General features: G+C 39.1%; 1 pseudogene; it reads right to left on the minus strand.

The window, feature by feature from the left end:
• Nucleotides 1-255: 255 nt before the first annotated feature.
• LOC145509428 (spindlin-1 pseudogene) lies at nucleotides 256-1,033 on the minus strand (annotated as a pseudogene).
• Between the last annotated feature and the right edge of the window lie 11,780 nt (nucleotides 1,034-12,813).

The raw sequence follows: 12,813 nt of genomic DNA on the forward strand, positions 1-12,813 counted from the left end.
AGCCGCCAGGGCTTTTACCAGACTTGCCTGCAACTCCCTTCCAAACAGACAGACTTCTTTTAAGAGGGAAGGAGTTCCTTACACAAAATGCGTTGTGTTCACATAAATCTGTACTATTCGAAACAAAACCAGTTCTGCTGGCAGAGATTTGTGTTCTTAGGGACATTTAAGTTTTCGTTAAACTGGAAAGCAATCAAGTCTTTGTGTCTACAAATTATACGTGTAATATTGCCACTAATTTGGCAGTTTATGACATCAGAATGTTTTCACCAAATCGTAGGCATAAATATGGAAGCCATCATCATGACCTAGACAGATGGTGTGGCTCCTGCTTGATGAATGTCCATGCCAGTCCTTTCAGAGCCATCCTCTTTGGCCTGTTCCACTTGTTTGCCCACAGGGCTGTCTACAACTTCTCCCAGTTCCCTTTCTGCCGGAGGTGAATCGTTAGACTCGGACATAATGTGAAAGTCGCCTTCTTTATAATCGCCTAAGAGCTGGTACACGTACAAGACAGGGTCTCTTTCTAGATGATGAAAAGCCATGCGTTCGTTATAGGGGTGCGTGCTAAGAACATTCCCCTCCACTCATCTTTAGAACCATCCTCGGTCTCAAACACCTGCTCCCCTGCTTTGCCAATCGTGTCGGCTAGGTGGGCATCACTGATCTGAAATGTGACAATTGTCCTCCCTATCGGGGAGGACTTCGGGTGCAGAAACTCATCTTTATTAAGCTCTAGTACCTAAACACAGTCAAATCCATCGCGTTTTACAAGATGCAAAGAAGGACTTACAGGCACCCAGTCCAGAATGGTTCCTTTCCACTGGTTGATGAGGCCATTCCCTCTGTCCGCCTGTGCTGAATCCCGCAGCCTACACTGTTCCACTGGGGTGGGAAACAGGTTGGCTCCGCCCCACACCGCTCGGATATTTTTTTGTAGGATGTCTGTTTCCTCACCATACTGCTGATACACCTGCATGGCCTGTGTCAGCTCTGACCGCTGGCCAGGGGTCTTCCCAAATGGGGTCTCCATTCATCTGTATTTATGTGAGCAGCAGAGCTGCTGGACTAGGGTGAAAATTCAATATGCTGCAATTTGAAACTTTCACAGAATTTCAATATTCTTCGTAATCCATCATCCCAAGCACTCAAATTGTGTTTTTGTTTTCTACAAGTTTAGCAAAAATATGGGATTACTAGAAACAAAATTTCCACCACAGCACACTGTACGCACCTGTGTTCCAAGTTCACCTCTGTTCCCATGATGCTTCCAAACTGTGTAGGTATTTAACTCCTTTTGAGTTTATTTTTGTGTGTGGTGGGAGAAAATGTTCTAATTATTTACCTGTGTCTGTCCTGTTTTCTTGTACCACTTATTCAAGAGATTTTTTCCCTATTTTATATTCTTGCCTCTTTAGTATTAAATAAGTTGACCGTAACTACATGGGTTTATTTCTGTTTGCTTGATCAATGTTTCTATTTTTGTGCCAGTACCATATTGTTTTAATTAATGTAGTTGTATAGTATAGTCTGAAGTCAGGGAGTATTAATATCTCCAACTTTGTTCTTTTTCTCTCAAGATTATTTTAACTATTAAGGGAGTTTTGTGGTTCTATATAAACTGTAGGATTCTAGCTATGTGAAAAATTTGATGGATATTTTGATCAGGATTGCATTAGATCTGTACATTATTCTAAGTAATATGAACAGTTCAACAATATCACTTTTTCTAATTTGTGAATGTGAGATATCTATATTTCTTTGTATCATCTTCAATTTCCTTCATCACTGTTTGATAGTTCTTAGAGTTTAAGAGTGTAAGTTTTTGGACTCCCTGAATGAATATATTCTTAATTATTTCCTTGTTTTCAATGCAATTTAAATGGGATGGTTTTCTTAATTTCCATTGCTGATAGTTCATTATCAGTGTATAGAAAAGCAACAGATTTCTGTATATTAATCTTGTATCATGTAAATTTACTGAATTCATTCAATAGTTTAACAGTCCTTTTCATGGTGGTGTATGGTTTCCTATATCGAGTCTCAGGTCATCTGTGAGGAGTGAGAGTTTACTTCTTCCCCTCCTACTTGGATGTCATTTATTTCTGTATTCATGTCTGATTGTTGTGGCTGGGATTTCTGATACTATATTAAGTAGAAATGGAGAGAGTAGGCATCATTGTATTGTTCCTGATTTTAGAGTAAATTTTTCGAGTTTAAACCATTGAGCATGCAATTAGCTGTGGGTTTGTCATGAATATTTGCTTGCTGTGAGTTGAGATATATTCCCTCTAAACCAACTTTGATGGAGTTTTTAACATGAATAGATGATCATTTATTCAAGTGCTTTTCTTGTATCTATTGAAGTGATTATGTGATTTTTATCTTTTTTAAAAAATGTAGTGTATCACAATGATTGATTTCTCGATACTGCAACATCCTCGCATTCCTGAAATAAAACCAACCTGACTATGGTGCATGATTCTTTTTAAATATTGTTGAATTATGTTTGCTAATATTTTGTTGAGGAGTTTTGGCTCTATCTGTCAGATAGTTGTTACTGTTGTTCAGTTGCTAAGTCATGCCCAACTCTTTGTGATCTCATGGACTGCAGCATGTCAGGCTTCCCTGCCTTACATTATCTCCCAGAATTTGCTTAAACTCATGTCCATTGAGTCGGTGTTTCCATCAAAAAGTTGCATCGTCTGTGGTTAGTTTCTTCTCCTGCCCTCAATCTTTCCCAGCATCAGGGTCTTTTCCAATGAGTCAGTTCTTCGCATCAGGTGGCCAAAGTATTGGAGCTTCAGCATCAGTCTTTCCAATGAATATTCAGGGTTGATCTCCTTTAGGATTGATTGGTTTGGTCTCCTTGTTGTCCAAGGGACTCTCAAGAGTCTTCACCAGCACCACAGCTCAAAAGCATCAATCAATTGGCGCTCAGCTTTCTTTATGGTCCAACTCTCATATTCATACATGCCTACTGGATAAACCATAGCTTTGACTAGGCAGACCTTCGTTGGTAAAGCAATGTCTCTGCCTTTTAATATGCTCTCTAGGTTTGTCAAAGCTTTTCTTTCAAAGAGCAAGCATCATTTAATTTCATGGCTGCAGGCACCATCTGCAGTGATTTTGGAGTCCAAAGAAATAAACCTCTCACTGTTTCCATTGTTTCCCCATCTATTTGCCATGCAATGATGGGACTGGTTGCCATGATCTTGGTTTTTTAAATGCTGAGTTTTAAGTCAGCTTTTTCACTCTCCTCTTTCACCTTCAAGAAGCTCTTTAGTTCCTCTTCACTTTCTGCCATTAGGGTGGTGTCATCTGAATATCTGAGGTAATAGATATTTCTCCTGGCAATCTTGATTCCAGCCTGAGCTTCAACAAGCCCAGCATTTCACATGATGTACTCTGCATAAAAGTTAAATAAGCAGGGTGACAATATACAGCCTTGTCATACTCCTTGCCCAATTTTCAACCACTCCAGTGTTCTGTGTCTGGTTCTAACTGTTGTTTCTTGACCTGCATACAGATTTCTCAGGAGGCAGGTGAGGAGGCCTGGCACTCCCGTCTCTTTCAGAATTTTCTGCAACTTGTTTTGATCCACACAGTCGAAGGCTTTAGCTTAGTCAGTGAAGCAGAATTAGGTGTTTTCCTGGAATTCCCTTGCTTTTTCTATGATCCAACAGATGTTGGCGATTTGATCTCTAGTTCCTCTGCCTTTTCTACATCCAGCTAGTATATCTGAAAGTTCTCTGTTCATGTACTAATGAAACCTATCTTGAAGACTAACTTGGCATTGGAGTAAAAAATGAAGCAGGACACAGGCTCACAGAGTTTTGCCAAGAGAACACACTGGTCATAGCAAACACCCAGTTCCAACAACACGAGACAACTCTGTACATGGACATAACCAGATGGTCCATACCAAAATCAGATTGACTATATTCTTTGAAGCCAAAGGTGGAGAAGTTCTATGCAGTCAGCAAAAACAAGACCAGGAGCTGACTGGTCCTTATTGCAACCCCTTATGGACTCCTTATTGCAAAATTCAGACTTATATTGAAGAAAGCAGGGAAAACCACCAGACAATTCAGATATGACCTAAATCAAATCTTTTATGATTATACAGTGGAAGAGACAAATATGTTTAAGGGATAAGAGGTGATAGAGTGCCTGAAGAACTATACACAGAGGTTCATAACTCTGTACATGAGGAGGTGACCAAACCCATCCTCAAGATAAAGAAATGCAAGAAGGAAAAATGGTTGTCTGAAGACGCCTTGCAAATAGGTGAGGAAAGCAGAGAAGCTAAAGGCAAAGGAGGAAAGGAAAGATATACCCATCTGAACGCAGAGTTCCAAAGAATAGCAAGGAGAGGAAAGAAAGCCTTCTTCTGTGATCAACGCAAAGACACAGAGGAAAAAAGTATAATGGGAAAGACTAGAGATCTCTTCAAGAAACTTAAAGATACCAAGGGAACATTTCATGCAAAGATGGGCACAATAAAGGATAGAAATGGTATGAACCTAACAGAAGCAGAAGATATTAAGAAGAGGTGGCAAGACCACACAGAAGAACTGCACAAAAAAGGATTTAATGATCCGGATAACCACGATGGTGTGATCACTCACCTAGAGCCAGACATCCTGGAGTGTGAAGTCAAGTGGGCCTTAGAAAGCATTATGAGATATATTTGCCTATAATTGTATTTTGTAATGTCTTTTTTTTTTTGCCTCAGTGTAGTAGTGGCCATGTAAAATGGGTTTGGGGGTGTTCCTTCTTCTTCAGAATATTTTTAAAAAGATAAGTATTAGCTCTTCATTATATGTTTGGCTAAATTGTCCTATTAAGCTATACTGTTTCAAATTTTTATTCTCTGTGAGTTTTTTTTTTTTAATTACAGATTCAATTTCACTGCTAGTGATGTCTTTCCAATTATCTCTTTCTTCTTGATTCAGCCTTAGAAAGTTTAATGCTTACAGAAATTTATCCATTTCTTCTAGATTGTCTAATATTTGGCATATAACTGTTACAGTGTTATGATTATTTAATTCTGTTTTATCAGTTATAATTTCTCCTATTTCATTATTTATTTTGGTCATTTTCTTAATGAGGCTGGCTTAACTGTTAACAATTTATCTTTAATTTTAAAAAAACAGCTCTTGAAAATTTTCACATTTTCTATTTTTATTTGATCTCTGATTGGTTTCCTCTCTGATTTTCATTATTCCCTTCTTTCTGCTGATATTGAGTTTTGTTTATCTCTCTTTTTATAATTCCTTTAGAAAGTAGATTAGCTTTTTGTTTTCATTTTTTGTTGTTCCTTGAGGTAGACCACTGCAAGCTTACAGCTTATAACTGTTTTGGTGCCACTCATAGATCTTGGAGAAGGAAATGGCAACTCCTTCCAGTATTCTTGCCTAGAGAATTCCATGGACAGAGGAGCCGGCAGGACACAGTCCATGGGGTCGCAGAGAATCAGCCACAACTGAGCGACTGAGCACACAGTTTCCTGAAAGTTGTAGTTTTTTTTAATTTTTCTCAAGGTCTATTCTGACTTCCTCCCTGATTTCTTTATTAATCCACTGATTTTGAGGAGCATGTTATACAGTCTCCACTTGTTCATCTTTTCCCATATTTCATCCTATGATTGATTTCTAGTTTCATAATGATATGCAGATGGTACCATTTTAATGGCAGAAAGTGAAGATGAAACAGTCTCTTGATGAAAGTGAAAGAGGGGAGTGAAAAAGCTGGCTTAAAACTCAACATTCAGAAAATGAATATGATGGCATCCAGTCCTATCACGTCATGGCAGAGAGATGGGGAAACAGTGGAACACCGCCAGATTCCATGTTCTTGGACTCCAAAATCAATGTGGACCATGACTGCAGCCACGAAATTAAAAGACAGTTGCTGCTTGGAAGAAAAGCTGTGACAGTCCTAGATAGCATATAAAAAATCAGAGGCATCACTTTGCTGACAAAGATCCATATAGTCCAAGCTATGGTTTTTCCAGTAGTCATGTACAGATATGGGAGTTGGACCATAAAGAAGGCTGAGTACAGAAGAATTGATGCTTTCAAATTGTGATTCTGAGAAGATACTTGAGAGTCCCTTGGACTGTAAGGAGATCACACCTGTCAATCCAAAAGGCAACCAACCTTGAATATTCACTGGAAGGACTGGTGTTGAAGCAGAAGCTCCAATATTTTGGCCACCTGATCCAAAGAGCCGATTCATTGGAAAAGACTGATGCTGGGAAAGATTGAGGGCAAGAGGAGAAGGGGAAAACAGAGGATGAGATGGTTGGATGGCATCACCAACTCAATGGACAAGAGTTTGAGCAAACTCGGGGAGATAGTGAAGGACCGGGAAACCTGGTGTGCTGCAGTTGATGGAGTTGAGAAGGGTCAGACAAAGCTTAGTGACTGAACAAAAATTGCTGTTGTCAAAAAAAAAGAAAGCTTGATATAATTTCTGTCTTCTTAAATTTGTTGAGATTTTTTTTGGAACATAGTATACGATTTAGCATGAAGAATATTTCATGTACCCTTAAAAAGAATATGTATTCTACTGTTTTGGATGGATTTCCTATAGATATTTATTAAGTACATCTGGTCTAATGTTTTGCCCCTATTTTCTTATTTATTTTCTCTCTGGATAATCTGCCCATTAATATAAGTGGGATTATAAAGTTTCTTATTTTTATTATATTATTGTCAATTTCTCTCTGTATGTCTGTCAAAATTTGTTTTATATATTTAGGTGCTCCTATATCAGGTCCTGAGTAAATAAGAGAAATGAAAGGCAAAGGAGAAAGAAAAAGATATACCCATTTGAATGCAGAGTTCCAAACAAAAGCAAGGAGAGATAAGGAAACCTCCTTAGGTGAACAGTGCAAAGAAATAGAGGAAAACAATAGAATGGGAAAGGCTAGAGATCCCCTCAAGAATATTAGAGATACCAACAGAACATTTCTTGCAGAGAATAGATCAATAAAGGACAAAAACAGCAAGGATATAACAGAAGCAGAAGAGAGTAAGAAGCGGTGGCAAGAATACACAGAACTGTACAAAAAAGGTCTTAATGACCCAAATAACCATGAAGGCATGGTCACTCACCTAGAACTAGACATCCTGGGGTATGAAGTCAAGGGGGCCTTAGCGAGCATTGCTACAAATAATGTTAGTGAAGGTGATGGAATTTCAGCTGAGCTATTTAAAATCCTAAAAGATGATGTTGAAGTACTGCACTCAATATGCCAGCAAATTTGGAAAACTCTGCAATGGCCCATGACTGGAAAAGGTTAATTTTCATTCCAATCTCAAAGAAAGGTAATACCAAAGAATGTCCAAACTACCACACAATTGCACTCATTTCTCATGCTGGCAAAGTAATGCTCAGAATCCTTCAAACTAGGTTTCAACAGTAGATGAACTGAGAACTTCCAGATGTACAAGCTGGATTTAGAAAAGGCAGAGGAAGCAGTCACCAAATTGCCAACAACTGTTGGATCATAGAAAAAGAAAGAGAATTCCTGGAATATATCTACTTCTGATTCATTGACTACACTAAAGCCTTTGACTGTGTGGATCACAGCAAACTGTGGAAAATTCTTAAAGAAATGGAAATACCAAGCCATTTTACCTGCCTCCTGAGAAACCTGTATAATACAGGTCAAGAAGCAACTGTTACAACCATACATGGAACAACAGACTGACTCAAAATTGGGAAAGGAGTATGTCAAAGCTGTATACTGTCACCCTGCTTATTTAACTTATATGCAGAGTACATCATGAAAATGATGAAGCACAAGCTGGAATCAAGATTGCCAGGAGAAATATCAACAACCTTGGATATGCAAATACCACACTAATGGCAGAAAGCAAAGAGGAATAAAAGAGCCTCTTGATGAAGGTGAAAGAGAAGAGTGAAAAATCTGACTTAAAATGCAACATTCAAAAAACTAAGTTCCTGGCATCCTGTCCCATCACTTTATAGCAAATAGATGGGGAAAAAGTGGAAGCTGTCACAGATATCATTTTCTTGGTCTCCAAAATCACTGCTGATGGTGACTGTAGCCATGAAATTAAATACACTTTCTCCTTGGAAGAAAAGTTATAACAAATCTAGGTAGCATATTAAAAAGCAGAGAGACATTACTTTGCTGACAAAAGTCTATACAGTCAAGGCCATGGTTTTTCCAGTAGTCATGTATGGATGTGAGAGCTGAACCATAAAGAAAGCTGAGTGCTGAAGAATTGACACTTTCCAACTGTGGTGCTGGAGAAGACTCTTGAGAATACCCTGGACAGCAAGGAAATCAAACCAGGCCATTCTAAAGGAAATCAACTCTGAGTACTCATAGGGAGGACTAATGCTAAGGCTGAAACTCCAATACTTTGGCCACTTGATGCAAAGAGCTGACTCATTGGAAAAGACTCTGATGCTGGGGAAGATTGAAGATAGGAGGAGAAGGGGACGACAGAGGATGAGATGTTTGGATGGCATCACCGAGTTGTTGGACGTGAGTTTGAGCAAGCTCCAGGAGCTAATGATGGACAGGGAAGCCTGGCATGCTGCAGTCCATGAGGTGGCAAAGGGTTGTACACAACTGAGTGGCTGAACTGAACTGAAGTAATTCCTTGAGGGCATTTTATGTTAAAGTTTAATTGAAGGGCCCTCTAAGTTTGATTCTGAAGCTTATCTCAGTAATCTATCATTTAATGAAAATCTGATGCCCCATGACCAGCAACCAGGGGACATGCATGTTGGGAAAGACAAAATTTAAAGGACTATCTCCAACCCTGATGGAAGGACCCTTATCAGGTACTCTTAGCTAGCTTGTGCACAGTGAAACTGAAAGGAATTGACTCTTAGATTAATTTTCACTCTCTGTATTGGCCTATGGAGAGAGTGATTGACTTCAAAATCACCTTAAAACAATGCTCAACCAAAGGAGAAACTATACTCACACCACTATGAGAAGAAGACCACATCAGAAGTAGACAGCTTGCCCAAGATCCTAGACCTGACTCATGATCATTTTTAATGTTTCCTTGACTTCTTGGAGCTTTGCACATGAATCAAACGTGGGCATGATCCTATGCTAGTTTTAAAAATCAATCCAATTGTTGAGTTTGTGGCCAATTACCTGTGTCTAGTACTTCTGGATGACCTTGGTGGATTTCTCCACTCCAAGGCTCTTAGGAAACCTATTCTATAATAAAAGAAAGAAATTATAGTTCTGTTTAGGCCACTACTGATATTACTAAGTGGAATCCCCTCCCCTAGCCAATCAGTAATGCTTGCTCTGACGCTGGCCATAAATGTGAATTTTCCTCTATTACTTAGGCTCAATCAGAGCAACAAGAGAAATTTCAGCTAAGAAATAAGATCTCCCACAATTATGGGGTATATTTATGTAGTTAACACCAGGCTATGGTAATTTAAATTTAAAGGCTCCTCTGTGTTGGGAACAATTAAATCATACTAAGGATAAACAGCCTAGTAACACTAGGTAACTGGGCTGGGTAATTATGGACAGTACTAATATAATATTTCCTTAAAGGTAAGAATTGATGCAAAATAGACTAAGTCAGATGACGTGGGACATATTGGACCATATCTAATGGAAGTTCTTGGCTTAATGCTTGCTTATGACTTTTCTAATACTGCTAGCTATGTTATTTGTATTTCCCCTGTTTTACAGAATTGGTGTTTCTTGCATTGCCAAATTGTGTGATTAATCCTCTGATAAAATGATAATATATAGTTCCATGTAAGCTCAATGATGATAATACTGTAATTTTAGATATAGGAAGAAGCAGCAAGAAGGAATATTCTTTTTGACCATAAGATAGGAGGTCCAGAGACTTTTTGGCAACTGTTAATGGGGCTTGGTCCAATGATAGCACATTGAGTAGTGTATTAGAAAAATTTTCACCTGGCTTGGGAATGAGCATTCCTACTACCATGGGACAAAATGGTCATGAAACTCCCCCCCAAATAATAGTCAAATTTACTGTCATTAAGGGGGCTCTACTGATGGAAATGGGCACTTTCCATCTGCCTCTATAAAGATTAAATCATGAGTTGCTGCAGCTGCTTACTTTCAATAGCCCCCTGAAGAGAGTTCAGGGTGAAGATCAGGAAAGAGTCACTACTCTATGCTCTGGGAAAAACTAGCAGGAAAGACCTTCAGATAGTTACATATTTTCAGGAGAAGCTATTATGAGCCCAAATTTTGCATCTTCTCATACCTAGAGATACAGTAAGATCATTAACAGTGATGTCTGATTTGGCTATTAAGTAGAATATTACAATTAAAAGTCAAAATGGAGTAGCTATGGTTCAGACATTCAAGGAAATAACAGGTGATACTATGGGTGTGATTTCAAACAAGTCCTTGTATGGCTAAGAACTTGAGTTTTCTGAGCTGTGTCAGACTTATACTGAGAGCTTATACCTTGTCTTGAGATCCCGGATGAGCCCCCAAGATGACAGATGAAAGCTTATGGCGTTCCGCCGGATTCGTGGTCTCTGAAGAAGCAGCTTTAACTCTGGGACCAAAGACAGTCTCGGTCACTCAGAGCTTTGTGTAGTAGAAATTCCATTAAAGTGCTAGTGACAGAAAAAAGCTTCTGACATAGACATCAGAAGTGGGTAGAAAGATTACCCTCCTTGCTTGTTTTAAGCAGGGCATTATATAATTTTTTGCTAGCTGTTGAGAATAGAAAAACAAAAAAAATATCTCAAGACTGTGAAAATTTTGCCCAGACTCTTTCCCATAACATACATCCTGGAACGACATCAGCATGAGATTAGCCAGAAGGTACAGGTTAACCCAGAGCCCAAAGCTGCAGAAGTTTTACCCAGACCTTCTCCCATAACATACATTCTGAGGTCAAAAAAGGCATGTCCTTGAGCAAGAGATACTGTTGCCTATGGGGCCTATGTGTCTGAGGCAAAAGAATGTGAAAAAGAGAGAATGGTCACCTCCTCCTTAAAGGGGCCTTAGGCTTGGACTCTTTATCAACCTGTCTAAGTTAACTCTCTCAATATGACACCAGCTATTCTCAAAACAATGTCTGCTGTCAGCTGGTAACTGCAACCTTACTTTTTAAAAGTTTCTTTTTGTAACTATGTCATTTTTAGATGATGGAATTGCTTTAGATCATACATTAACAAAATGAAGCAAGTATGATGAACAATAACACCTGTTATCCATGTGTTAATATCACATTAAAAGTTAAAACCTAGCTAGATAAAACTAGACAGTTGGCTACCTGGCTACAGGTCTCCCCAATGTGCCCAGTCCAGACTGAGTTTTAGGCTTATTCTCCTGAAAAGAAATGAGAGACTTTTTTAGCATATTAAAATTCCAATTGTCACTCCTCCAACTACCTCTATTTGGGTCTGTTACACCAAAATGACAAACCAATAGATTGAGATTTGAATCATATAAGATTCAGATCCAGGGCTTGGGACTCAGAAATATTTCCAGTTCAATGTGAAGTTTCCCAGCTGATGCTGGACTTGCCCTATTTTAGCAGGAAATGGCCACAGCCATCAGCACCCCATTCCTTGAATTGAAACTGTGCAGTATACTTGGGGCTCCAGAATACAAATCCTTTCTGGATCACTTGCTTCTTGCTTATAGAATATAGGCTCCATTCAGCCTCGTTGACCTTCCCTAAGTTCCACAGGTCAAATTCAAAGAGTTTTTAATCAGGGAAGGGAAGGAATACAGAAACAGAGGAGGAGAAATCAAATGGTGGTACAGCCTTGGGGCAGGGCCCTGGTTCCTCCTCCAGGAGTGTGCATAACCATTTATTTCAGTTCCCATCTCTGGAAGATGGTAACTTCGGACTGAGCTCAAGATTCCTGCAACACTACCCTATTCCTGGAGCACCTACCTGCCCACCAACCAATCAGAAGATAGTCATACACCCTGAAACCCTCACTCCAAATTTTGCCTTCCTTTTCTGGGCCCAGTGATGGTCATCCTGAATATAATAATATATAAGCATGTGTATATATATATATATATATATTCGAGAAGGAAATGGCAACCCACTCCAGTATCCTTGCCTGGAGAATTCCATGGACAGAGGAGCCTGGCGGGTTACAGTCCATGGGGTCACAAGAGTCGGACACGACTGAGCGACTAACCACACACACACACACACACACACACACACACACACACACACACACACACACACACACACACACACACACACATATATATATACAGACACACAAACACACATACCCCTTATACGTGTTAACATGAAAAGAAGCATGCCATATAAGAGCTGTGAGATGGGTCTTCCTGGGAACTATAGCCTGAGAGACAGCCTCTCAGGTAGCTCTGAAAAACTGGAGGTAGGAGGGGAACCACTATATGTAGTATAGTCAAGATCTCACTGAAATGTTACCGCTAGTTACAAGGATCAGATATCTCATTTAATAATTGCAGTGCTTTGCTAAGTATGGGAAGATGCAAAATTTGGGGTACATAAAAATTCCTCACAGAAATATCTAACTATCTGAGGACCTGTTCTGTTAGTTTTCCTTTGACCTGAATTCTTTTTTAAGGTGTGTGGTAGGTCAGTGACTACAATGACTAATTTCTCAATTCTTGTAGAACAGGATGGTGGAAAACATTCTCTGTTTTACATATGAAAACATTACCCTTTCAAGATATGTAGCCACAACAACAATGAACAGACAACCCTTTTCAAACACAAATCAGTGATCTAAACTAAGTGAACTACCAGTGCAATTTGGAAGCAATTTATTAGC

Source organism: Giraffa tippelskirchi, chromosome 6, assembly GCF_054371585.1.
Source record: "Giraffa tippelskirchi isolate mGirTip1 chromosome 6, T2T-mGirTip1v1.2.pri, whole genome shotgun sequence".
NCBI classification, from domain to species: domain Eukaryota; kingdom Metazoa; phylum Chordata; class Mammalia; order Artiodactyla; family Giraffidae; genus Giraffa; species Giraffa tippelskirchi.